Source organism: Herpailurus yagouaroundi, unplaced genomic scaffold (assembly GCF_014898765.1).
Source record: "Herpailurus yagouaroundi ecotype Mexico unplaced genomic scaffold, PumYag 191, whole genome shotgun sequence".
NCBI lineage: Eukaryota > Metazoa > Chordata > Mammalia > Carnivora > Felidae > Herpailurus > Herpailurus yagouaroundi.
The window spans coordinates 12,308,266-12,320,934 of NW_024412422.1; the positions used below are offsets into that span (position 1 = coordinate 12,308,266).

Genomic DNA, 12,669 nt, shown 5'->3' on the forward strand with positions numbered 1-12,669 from the left:
TTCTCACATCTTGATTATCTTTATCCCCAGCTCTGTTCTCGCCTTGGAACACCAGACTCCTAAATATAGTTCCTACTGGACAGTTCCCCTTGTGTGTCCAGTAGGCACCTCCAACTTCATACAGACAAAGCAGAACCTAAATCTCCCTCTCTCAACTCAGTACACGATAAAAATCTGAAAATCATCTTTTGATTATTTTGATTACAGCTGAAACAATCTTAAAAAGGAAAAACAAAGTTAGAAGATAGATCAATGGAATAGAATTGAAAATCCAGAAATAAACTGTTATGGTTTATGGTCAATTCATTTGCAACAAGGGTACCTAGACAATTGAATGGAGGGGAAGGGGGAACAAATAATCTTTCAACAAATGGTGCTGGGACAAATGGATACACGCATGTAGAATACTGAAGATGGATCTCATTCTTACAGCATATACAAAACTTAACCAAAAATGAATCATAGATTTAAATAGAAGAGCAAAAACTACTAAAAATTCTTAGAAGAAAACAGGAGTAAATCTTTGTGCTTTTTTTTTTTTTTAAGTTTGTTTCCTTACTAATCTCTATACCCAATGTGGAACTTAAACTCACAACCCTGAGATCAAGAGTCATATACTCTTCCAAGTGAGTCAGTCAGGTATCCCAATCTTTGTGCCTAAGAAGGCAAAACCTTCTTAGATACAACACGAAAAACACAAGTGTCAAAAGAAGAAACAGATAATTGGACTTCATTGAAATTAAAAACCTTCAGAGGACACCATCAAGAAAGTGAAAAAGGCAACCTACAAAATAGGAGAAGATATTTGTAAGTCATTTGTCTGACAAGGGACTCGTAGTCAGGATTCATGAACAATCAACAATAACAAGATGATTAAAAAATGGACAAAGGATCTGAAGAGTCATTTATCTAAAGAAGATATGCAAGTGGCCAATAAACTCATGTAAAACTAGCCACCAGGCAAAAGCAAACAAAAGCACCATGAGATACTACATCACACTTACTAGTTTGGCTATGATGAAAAGGGTGGGCAATAACAACATTCTTTTCTCCAACATCCTTGGTGAGGATGTGGAGAAACTGGAACCTCTCTAGTTTGCTGCTGTAAAATGATGCAGTTGATGTGAAAAAGTTGCTCAGCTCCACAAAAAGTTAAACATAGGGCTGCCATATGACTCAGCAATTCTACTCCAAGGTAGGTGTCCCAGAGAGCTGAAAACATGTCTATACAAAAACTTGCATATGCATGTTCATAGTAGCATTATTCATAGTAACCAAAAAGTGGAAATAACCCAAACACTCATCAACTAATGAATGGATAAACAAAATGTATTAAGTATATCCACACAATGAAATATTACTCAGTCATAAAAAGGAACGAAGCAGGAAGGAAATTCTGACACATGCTACAACATGAATGACAAAGTTCTTGAGGATATTGTGGTAAATGAAACAAACCAGTCACAAAAGGACAAATACTGTATAATTCCACTTATATAAGGTACCTGAATCAAATTCATAGAGACCAAGTAGAATAATGGTTACCAGAGGTTGAGAAAAAGGGAGAACAGGAAACTGTTGATGGAAATAGAGTTTAGTTTTGCAAGATGAAGATTTCTGGAGATTGGTTGCACAACAATGTGAATGTACTTAAAATACTTAAATGTATACTTAAAAATGGTTAAGATGGTCAATTTTATTTTCCCACAATTTAAAAAAAAGGGATAAGTGATACATCCTATAACATGGATGACCTTGAAAACATGCTAAGAAGCCAGGCCACATATCGTATGGTTCCATTTATATGAAATTTCAGAATAGACAAATCTATAGAGTGCAGATTAGTGATTGCCTAGGGCTGGGGGATCTGGGGGAAATGGGGAGTGACAGCTAATGGGCACAGGGTTTCCTATGGGGGTGGCAAAATGTTCTCAAAGGGAATGTAGTGATGGTTGTGAACTCTGGGAATATACTAAAAACCACTGAATTTTTAAATGAGTGAAGCATATGATATGTGAATCATAGCTCAACAAAGCTGTTAAAAATTAAGGTAGGGGGTCACCTGGGTGTCTCAGTCGGTTAGGCATCTGACTCTTGATTTTGGCTGAGGCCATGATCTCACGGTTCGTGAGTTCGAGCCCCAAGTAGGGCTCTTGTGCTGACAGCGCAGAGCCTGCTTGGGATTCTCTCTCTCCCTCTTTCTCTGCCCCTCCTCTGCTTACACCTGCTCTCTCTCTCTCTCTCTCTCTCTCTCTCTCAAAAACAAACAAACATCTTCTAAAAAAAAAAAATAAGGTAGGAAGACTGAAATTGAATGAGCTCTGCTTCTTTTTAACACTCAATCCTGTTTGGTTCTGTGACCTAACAATATCTCCAGTTCCCAACTGCATTCTCTTAACACTCTGTTGCTATGACAGAATAGGGGAGGAGGTATTCTCAAACATGAACACAGCTAACTCAATCTGAAGAAGTTGGAAAGAATGTCTGCAGGCTTGAAGGAAAAAAAAAAAATAACCCAGCAGCAGAGATATATTTGCAGATAACTTCAAAAAAAAAAAAAAAGTTGTACTAGGTCAAATGCATTTCTAGAACAACAAAACAAATAAAAACCTTCAATACAAGTGGCTTGCAAAAGGTCTTCAGAGTCTTGATTGCTAACTTAGCATCAAATCGTTTTTCTCACACTGGGGAAGTCCTACAGTGTTTAATCACTTTATAACCTCTTTTGATTTCTTGACAGGAGAATTCGGAAGGTCAAATGTGCATTCCGACCTGCTTCTCATCATTCTGTATTTGGTTATGGTCTGGAGCATTAAAAGATGTTTAAGGGTAGAATAGACTGTACCACAAAAATGATATTAAAAAGGACGGAGTTCAGTCTTGAAGGAAATCCTGTCACATGATACAGTATGGGTCAACCTTGAGGACTTCAGGATCAGTGAAATAAGCCAGTCACAAGAAGATAAATACTGTAGAATTCCACTTATATGAGGTACTGGAGCAGTCAAACTCAGAGACAGAAGGTGGAATCGTAGGTGCCAGGGAGAAGGGGAATGGAGAGTTGCTTAATAGGTAGAGTTGATTATAATGTTTTCAGTTTTGCAACATGAAAACATTCTGCCGGTCTACAGTACTAATGTGAATATAGGTAACACTATTGAACACTTAAAGATGGTTAAAAATGGTAAATTTTAGAGTATGTGTGTTTTTTTTTTTACCACAGTTAAAAAAGATTTTTTATTTTTTTTCAACGTTTTTTTATTTATTTTTGGGACAGAGAGAGACAGAGCATGAACAGGGGAGGGGCAGAGAGAGAGGGAGACACAGAATCGGAAACAGGCTCCAGGCTCCGAGCCATCAGCCCAGAGCCTGACGCGGGGCTCGAACTCACGGACCGCGAGATCGTGACCTGGCTGAAGTCGGACGCTTAACCGACTGCGCCACCCAGGCGCCCCAAAAAAGATTTTTTAAAAGATAGTGTTGAGTTAAAAGCCTTAGTAAAAATTTCATTTTTATTCTGCTATTAAGGAATGACTGACAAGGAAAGAATTTTCAAATTTGATAAAGGAACTTGCTGGCTGTATTTATCTTCACTTTTTACTCCTGCTGGAGTAACGAAAACAGATCACTTTGTTTAATTTTGTGATTATTTTTACTTCCTGGTTCCTGCCTGATTATGCAATGCTGTTGGTTACAAATAGAAAAAAATTTTATGTGCTAGTCTGTTATTTTTATGGCATTTCATTAGGGTGTACTGGCCTGAGAAATGTTTCTACTTATATCAAGTTTTTATGAAAAATTCTAAAAAATTGTAATTTTAGGGCCTGGGCCATTAGTTATCTTCCCTAAGGGCTAGGAGTTGATGCTATTTAATATTTCCAAGCTTATTCTTATTTTAACTGGTTTTACATCATACCAGCTTTCTCTTTCAACCAACTTAAAAGGTCATAGAATATTTCTTGAGTAAATCACAAAATCTTTCATAGAGGTTTTTTTTTTTTTTTTCTTTACACTACTCCAAAATGTAATCGTTACTTGGAATGGGTCTCTGACAATTTGATACAAGATAAACTAAAAAGGACAGGCGTTCATTTGCAATCATGTACAATAGGTCAACTCTGAGAATAGCTACTATTCTAAACATATACCATGTGCCTTCCTGAGTTATCATCTCTGCTTTTAAACATAATCACTAGATGCATTTCTAAGCATGTTAAAGGCACAGTAACATCCATTTTCTATAACTTTACCCTAAGCCTGATGGGACTTCAGTGTTAGATTTATATGATGCCTTTAAAAAAAAATTTTTTTTAATGTTTATTTATTTTTGAGACACAGAGCATGAGCAGGGGAGAGCAGAGAGAGAGAGGGAGACACAGAATTCGAAGCAGGCTCCAGGCTCTGAGCTGTCAGCACAGAGCTCAATGCAGAGCTGGAACCCACAAACTGTGAGACGATGACCTGAGCTGAAGATGGTTGCTTAACCTATTGAGCCACCCGGGTGCCCCATAAGATACCCTTGAATACTGAGAATGAGGCAGTGGTTAAGATGGCAAAGCCTCCAGGTCACTGGCAATTACTTCTAATTATAAAGCTGCATTGTATTTACTTTATTCTCTGGTTAACCAGGAAGATGATGTGCAGACAGTTGCTGTATACAGTAGGGCCTCCTCACTAGGGCCTGAATGGCAACTACATCTAGCTCCATAAAAATAAGGAGGAGACACAGTCAGCTTGGAGCCGACTTTCAGTCTTATCCACCACCTTCATACATTACCTTATTTTATCCTTTTAGTTATTCTTTGAAGTTGTCAGAGAAAGAAACTGAAGTCCAAAGAAATTAAGTGATTTATTCAAGGTCACATTCATTCACTTTTCATTCATTCATTATTCACCGATCAAAGTTGCCTGTGTGCGTAACTAGGCACGGGAAATACAACTGTGAACAGAAACTAATCCTGCATTCCATGCTCTTCCAGTCCAAAGGAAGAATTAGATAAGGAAACATGATTACCATATGGGACTTGTCTTTGGATGGCTTACCCTGTGTGCTAATCATTTTACTGTTCCCTAGGTGTCCAGCACTCTTTCAGCATGTTCCTATCCTGGCTCACTAATCTCATCTTCTGTTTTGTGCATGTGCGAGTGAGAATAATGGTTATATATATGGGCACACACATAAACATATAATATGAAATATGTGTTTGTCTTTTAAGGTACAGGATTCCTCTATCTTCCATGCCATTAAAGGATCGTAGAGCTGTCTCCTTTACTAAGAGACCCATTGGCTCCCAGGAAATCTCATCCAGTTTCAGCCCTGGTAGTGACAGTACAGTGTCAAGGAAAGAATGCTAATGATTTTTCCACTAGCTGATCCCAAAAGCTTGGCACAGGAGAGTTCAGTCCACTGAATATTTATATAGCACCTTGATTAAAAGAGCTCAAAGCAATATTCTAAGTAGCTGAATTATAACCTCATTTTGTAAACTGCGTATTTTCTTTTAAGTAGTAGTAACGTGGGGCTTAAACTCACAACCCTGAGATCAAGAGTCAGAAGCCTAACAAACTGAGCCACTCAGACGCCCCATTAGCTGTGTATTTCAAATACAAAAATTAGCTCCTTTACCAACCTCATTATCTGCTAAAAATAATCAAAAGATAAATTTCATAGAAAGGAGGCCAGAAGAAAAATTGTAAATGGTGATAATCTCTGGGTAGGGGATTATACATGTTTTTAATTATCTGCCGTATTACTCAAAATTTCTACAATTAACACTATGGATTTTTCAATCAGAAAAAATACCACATAATCAATTAAAAACAGGTCATCAAACTCAACCTCACTCATAAATCTAAAAATACAAATTAATTCTTTCAACTTATCATACTGACAAAGATGTTATAAAGCCAGTATACCTAGTTTAGGCAACAGAATAGCAAACTGGGCTCTGTCATACACAACTGATGGGATTACAAATTATCACCAGTTTTTTGGAGAGTAATCTGGCAATGTCTATCTATCAAAAGTTTAAATGCCCATACCTCTGAATACAATAATGCTACTTCTAAGGTTTTTTGTTTTTTGTTTTTTCTTTTTTTGCCTGACACATATACTTGCATCAGAGTACAAGACACATATAGAGGGATCTTCAATCAGGAGCGTGTTAATCAAATTGTGCTACATGCATGTAGTGGAACATTGTTTAAGAATTAGATACTTGCAACTGTTAAGAACAACTCTATATGGACATATTATTATAATTTACTCTTTGATGCAAAAAAGCAAATTGCAGGGGCGCCTGGGTGACTCAGTCGGTTGAGCGTCTGACTTCAGCTCAGGTCATGATTTCACAGCTCGTGAGTTCGAGCTCTGCATCGGGCTCTGTGCTGACAGCTCAGAGCCTGGAGCCTGCTTCAGATTCTGTGTCTCCCTCTCTCCACCCCCCCCCCCCACCCTTGCTCATGCACTCTCTGTCTCTCTCTCTCAAAAATGAATAAACATTTAAAAAATTTTTAAAAAGCAAGTTGCAGAATGGTGAATACAACCCCCTTTGTACACAGTTTTAAAAGGCTGTAAATACACATATGCGCTTGTGTGCACAATGAAAATGTCAGCAAGAATATTCCAAAAGCTAGCTTTGGAAATACCTCAAACAAGGGAGAAGACTGAAGTAGGTGAGGGATTTTTGTTTTTTTAAACAAATATTGCTTGATATCATTTGACTTCTGTTACATTGAGCTATATGTTCATTTTTAACAGTTTTATTGGGGCATAATTCACATACCACACAAATTCACCAATTTAAAGTGGTTTTTAGTGTAGTCACACAATGTTTCTTAATATATCCACAGAGCCGTACAATCATCAGTGTGCAAAGATGTACACATCCGAAACTCATATAATGTTATATACCAAATTTACCTCAATAAAAAAATGTTGTTGGGAAGATGCTCCAAAAGTGAACTTACTAGTGGCAAGAGAATGTGTAAGACACAATCAGAGAAAGTTTCACATTTATTTAAGAGAGATAGAAAAAGTGCAAGTGGGGGAAGAGCAGACAGAGAGGCAGAGAGAGAATCCCAAGCAAGCTCCTTGCTGTCAGCCCCGAGCCCAACATGGGGCTCGAACTCACGAAGCTATGGCATCATGACCTGAACTGAAATCAAGAAACGGATGCTTAAACAACTAAGCCACCAAGGAGCCCCACAATCTGAGAGAGTTTAAATAGTAATGGAATGGTATGCATAAACAAGGAGAAAAAGATATGAGAGCCAACAAAGTTGGAGAGGGTCAGGGACAGAAAAAAGGTACGATGTTAAAATGAGTTTGAACCAGAAACATACTAGATCCGCCTTCATTAAATAAACACATCTGTATTTTGTAACAAAAAGATCAAGGTAAGATATTTGGGCATGATAAGAAAAAGAAAATAAAGAAACTTAATGTGATGGTACTGCAAATATTTGGGTAAACCAGATTCTATATAAATCTGCAGGTAGCTGGATATAAATTCCATCTATGGAAGACACAGATAAAAAGCGTTTAGGGAAATATATTCACTTTGTAGTTGCTAGAAATTTCTCCTGTCTTAGGAAGGCTGACAGTGAGATACTAAGCAATGAATACTTACTGAACATCAATAATGTTCTGATTTGCTTAAGAGTATCTGAGAATATAAGGGGAACTGGATAGAGAGAAAAGGGCTCCCAAGACATACTGACAGACTTAATAACCACAAACCATGCAGGAATATTCTTTTTGGCTCAAAGTTTTGTATGTTTTTAGACAAAGGATGAGAAAACATATATTTGAAAGATATTTTATGAAAACATTCAGCAAAACTCACATTTAATCTCTGTAATATTTAAAATAAAATTACCTTTTCTCTGAGACTTTTCCATCACTAAAATCTTCTTTGAGCACTACAGGTCTTGGGAGTATTTTGTATGTATCATCATATTTTCCTTTTTCATATCTTTAAAAAGCACAGTTCAGAAGTTTTGTGCAGTTGGAGGAGTTTCTGGCAGCAGTAAGAGAAAACTTTATTGCTTATCCTATAAAATCTATTAGTTTGGGTACTATTAACTCTTATTTACTTAATTAGGGCAGTGCAGTGACTGTAGCAATTACTTTGGTTCAACATCAATAAAATAATGGAAATGTATACAGGATAGCCACACCCATGGAAAAAATCTGTTTTTACTAAGGAATAAATGTCAGATTAAAGATAAAAGTCACCAGTTTTTGAATTAGGAAACTGCAAAGCAAGGCTGGGGCAATAATTTATGACAATTAAAAATTTAAGATCAGTCTGTTATCTGATGGACGGATCATCTTTAAGAGTATCTTAAGTAGTAAGTTTTAAAAATCTGTTGACTGTTCAAAATCACTCACCCTGTGGCTAACAGATGACATAACTGATTGGATACCAAATCAAGCAACAAGGAATCCTTGAGAACAAGTTATCCTTTGAAGTATTATAAAATGGTTTTTCTATGTCTACGTGTGTGTGTGTGTGTGTGTGTGTGTGTGCATGTTAACACATTTTACTGGGCATTCATGTACTGCGTATGCTGGAGACTGTTGCCAACAACATAATCATCTCTATAAATGCTCTGATTGACTATAACATCTTAGGAAACCATATGAAAATAGAAAATGTTACTATCTCTGGTAATATGCCATGTAGGACAATGATAGGACTATAATTCTTAGTTATTCATTTGCTTAAAGGTAAAATTGCTTTATCAAACAGGTTACCTAAGTCTTGTCCTGTGACTGTGACAACAAATTAAAAATGGAACTGCTTGAACCTCCAAAATATGCATAATGGTAACTGAAAGAATGTCACTTTAATGACAGTTAAAACCATCCATCTCCGTGGGCTAAATGTAGATACAACTGGAAGCTAGCCTTGGCTTTCGGGCTTGAGGTTAGACTAGTAGGACTTGTATTGTCATCTGGACAGGTGGCAATAACCTTAGCTGTGGACGTCAGAGCCTCCCCAGTCTTCTTTTAGATCTTACATCAAGTTACAATGAACCCTGGCTTTGAAACAAATTTTGAATGCCAGAAAGCAAAGGCGAAGGGTTAACTGCTTGATATTTTTTATTTCTTAGATGCTAAAATATTTTAAAAAGCAAGGCAGCTCAATTTAGATTACAAAAAGGCGCTCTGATGAAAAGCAAATGTGTTCCTGAATGTATTTTGAAATAGATGGTTAGAAAGCTAGCATAGAGTTTGTGGTCTAAATATATCATTCTTTTAGAGGCAGAACATATTGCTGGGGGAAAAATCCTCTATCATAGGGCTTATGGCATATAGTAACTAAAATGTTTTTCCATCCTTTGAATTTTCAATGCTGGGAAATATTATTCAGTAGACCCAGAGAGAAGTCCTAAATTGGAAAAGCAGCTGCATCCAAGGTCATCTCTCTTGTTTCCAAATATATCTTGAAACAAATGCAAGAAGGGCACTTTGCTGAGTGTTATCTGGACATATATAGTTTCAATCAAATTCTTCAAGAAGTGTCAGAATAAAAGTTGAACATTTGTTTGACACTGCAAAGTCACTAGCAAGTGGGTCTCTTTGAGCATGGAGGCTCTGCTTGGTGACTTGGCAATTACTACAACAAAAAATGAGTTCTTTTTCCTACTCTCAAGAAAAAGAAATCAAGTGCAGTTAAACACCAGCTCTGAAATCTTTTCTCACATTTTTTAATATATAGAAAATCATATAAACTTATAAAAATGTCTCTCAACAGAAGTGTAACTTTTACATATACTGCTTCTAAGCTCAGTTCCCTGGAATTATCAAATCTGTTTCACACATCTGAAAATGTTACATGGAACAAAAAAGTGATGATAGAAATGACATAGAGTTGTAACCTGAATCAAAGAATAACATGCTGAATCTTTGAGTTAGTGTAGAAAATATCTCCCTAAATGCAAAGCAATAAATAACTGGCTTATTGCCTCTCCTTTGTGATAAAAAAAAAAATCATGTTACCCATGATAACAGCCTCCCATGGCAGTGACTGTTTGCTACTCTCTACGATGTAGTAAGTCTCTCATTTCATCGAGGGTCTAAGGGAAGCAGGGATATTAACTCCCGATTAGCATACGCCGATGGACAGAACTTGGAATTGCACGAACTCAAAACCTTCAGTAGTTTGGTTTCCAACTGCTTCTCCACCTCCAACTTGTTCCTGATTCCCTCCAGCCTTGTCTGGCTAGTACTTCAGGGCATTCCTTTCTCAGGGCTTCCTCTTCCCCACAAGCTCTTGCTTCCTCCCGGAGTCACATTCTGCCCTTGTGGCCAGAAGAGTTAACTTGTATCTGCATGTCCCTCTCCAGCCTGCCCAAATTGTTCCAGCCCAAAGTGTTTTTTCCTTTGAACGTCCTAGGTCTGTTAACTCTTGATCCCCTTCCAAAAAGCTGAATCAAAACTTTGAGACCCTAAACCCTGAGAAGAGTGTAAGGAAGTCTAATAGCTCTGATTTTCCTAATGAAAACTTCTTTGATCTCTGAAATATCAAACACTTTCAGAAAGTTCAGAGTGTATCAGTTTGCCCACTGGATAATCCAGTGCTGTAAACTACTTCAACCATTGGTTACGTTTTTCCATTTTCCATCTTGGTAACTAGACTTCAAGTTCCCTGGAAGGAGAGGACACGCCTTTTCTCGCTTCATATGCTTGATACAAAGCTGGATGCAGCAAAGGGCCAATGAGCACCTGCTGGTTTCATCCCTGCTGCCCTCTCATGCTCTCCCATTCACCTGTCCAAATCCTTATCTTTCCAGGCCCTGATCATTCCTCCCTCCTTGATCAGACCTCCTTGATCAGACCTCCTTGATTCCTCTTTGATTTCTCTAGATCTCCATTTTGTTTGAACTTCGATAGCAACACAGAATTCAGCACTTGGTTATTAGGTTTTAGTATGTTTGCTGCTGTCTAACGTATTGTAGTCCTTTAAAAAAATTAATGTATCGTAGTCCTGTTAATGACAGGGCCGTGTCTGACACATTTATTGTACCTTTTCACAGAGTTTAGCTGGGTGCCCAGCACACAAATTACAGAGCACAAGGGCTTGGCACGTGACAGAAGCTCCTTTCTCTCCCTAATGGGTAACTTTACGAGCCATACTAGACTTCTTGTCACTTCCTGAGCATGCCATTTTCTTAAATGCCTTTACATCTTCCTCCTTTCCCATGGCTATCAAAATCTTAACTCCTCCTTACAAACCCAGTACAAGTCCTACCTCAGTCCCCCATGTCAGAATTAATCGCTTCTTCCTCTGAGCTCCTTGATTTTTTTACATATAAAAGAACTTTTTAATTTTTGCTACAAAGTATTAGAATCTTCTAGACTGTGAGCTCTCTGAAAGCCAAAACCAGATCATGTTCACTTTATATTTTAGTACTTAGCACAATGTCAGGCACCCAGAAGACAATAAATATTTGTATATAAAAAAATGAATGAATGAATTTACAATTTCATTCTCCAATTAAGAAAGTAATATCTTGCTAATTTCTTTGATTTAGCTTTGGCATTTTCATAGAGGGAGGCAAGAAATGTCTGTAAAACTATTCAGTGGATTTTGGATTTGACCAAATTAAATAAATTTTGTGGTTTTGTTTAATATTGTATTGTATTTCAACTCTTAAGTTGTGTTGCAGCATTGTTCATAAAGTAAGAAACTGGAGTCTATCTATATGTCCAGCAGCAAGAGATATATATGATTTTAACACTTTCACAGAGAAAGAGAAAGATTTAAATTATAACCTATACAGCTTCCATTTGTTCTATGTCTAAATTTCTTTTTGCATTTACTTGACATTCATTTAGCGGAATTTCCACATCTGGTTGGTAGAGTTTATTTTTAAACATTTACTAAAGTTTTTTTTTTTTTCCTTTAGGCACATAGTAAGTGAACACATTTTTTAAAATTATAATTTCACATGTATTATAGTTCATTAAATGGACATCAACCTGTCTGCATATACACAGCCAGTATAGCCATGGGTCACACTGTAGTACCTACACCGCAATAGTGAAGAGCACAGGTTTTGGGCCCTGGCTCTGCCACAGGTATTAGTGGTGTGATATACTGTGGAAGTTTCTCTGTACCTCAGTTTCCTCATCTATTGAATGGGGGTGATAATACTTACCTCCTAGGGTTGCTGTGAGAGTTACATTCGTTCATACACATAAAGCATTTAGACAGTATCTGGTATATACTGAGGGTCCAAGAATGTGTTAGCTGCTATCATCATCATCATCATCATCATCATGATTATGATTCCAAAGCTTCAGGGAGTTAATTTGTTCAATCTTGCTTTGCCTAACTGCTGTTTTTTTAAAAAAACTTCCTTCCCAATCTGAGTTTGCTTCATTTTTAGAACCAAGAGACTAATCAGGCGGTGCTCTTTAACAATGAAACAGGCTCCCTCGTGAGGAGTGAGCCGCATTGCGGTTACTCTACTGTGGCTGGAAAGTGGTCTGCTGCAATAGCCGCGGTACTGAGAGAGAGCTCTCGAAGGTCCCGGTTTAATAAATGATTGCACGACTCATTCTGAGGTTCTTTTCAAGCTCCAAAGTTCTATGGCTGTGTGCCACGTGCAGGGTCAAGCGGCAGCCCTGCAGGGAACCTGCTGTTACACTCTGAA

The 12,669-nt window shown here is 37.5% G+C and overlaps 1 protein-coding gene across 3 annotated transcripts in view; it reads right to left on the minus strand.

Moving 5' to 3' along the window:
* IFT81 (intraflagellar transport 81) overlaps positions 1-12,669 on the minus strand; it is a 229,763-nt gene that overhangs the window by 21,305 nt on the left and 195,789 nt on the right. For all 3 annotated transcript variants that reach the window (XR_005781174.1, XR_005781172.1, XR_005781173.1), the window contains exon 19: positions 7,881-8,021. The gene's annotated coding sequence lies outside the window, so the exon portion shown is untranslated. The remainder of the gene's footprint in view (positions 1-7,880; positions 8,022-12,669) is intronic.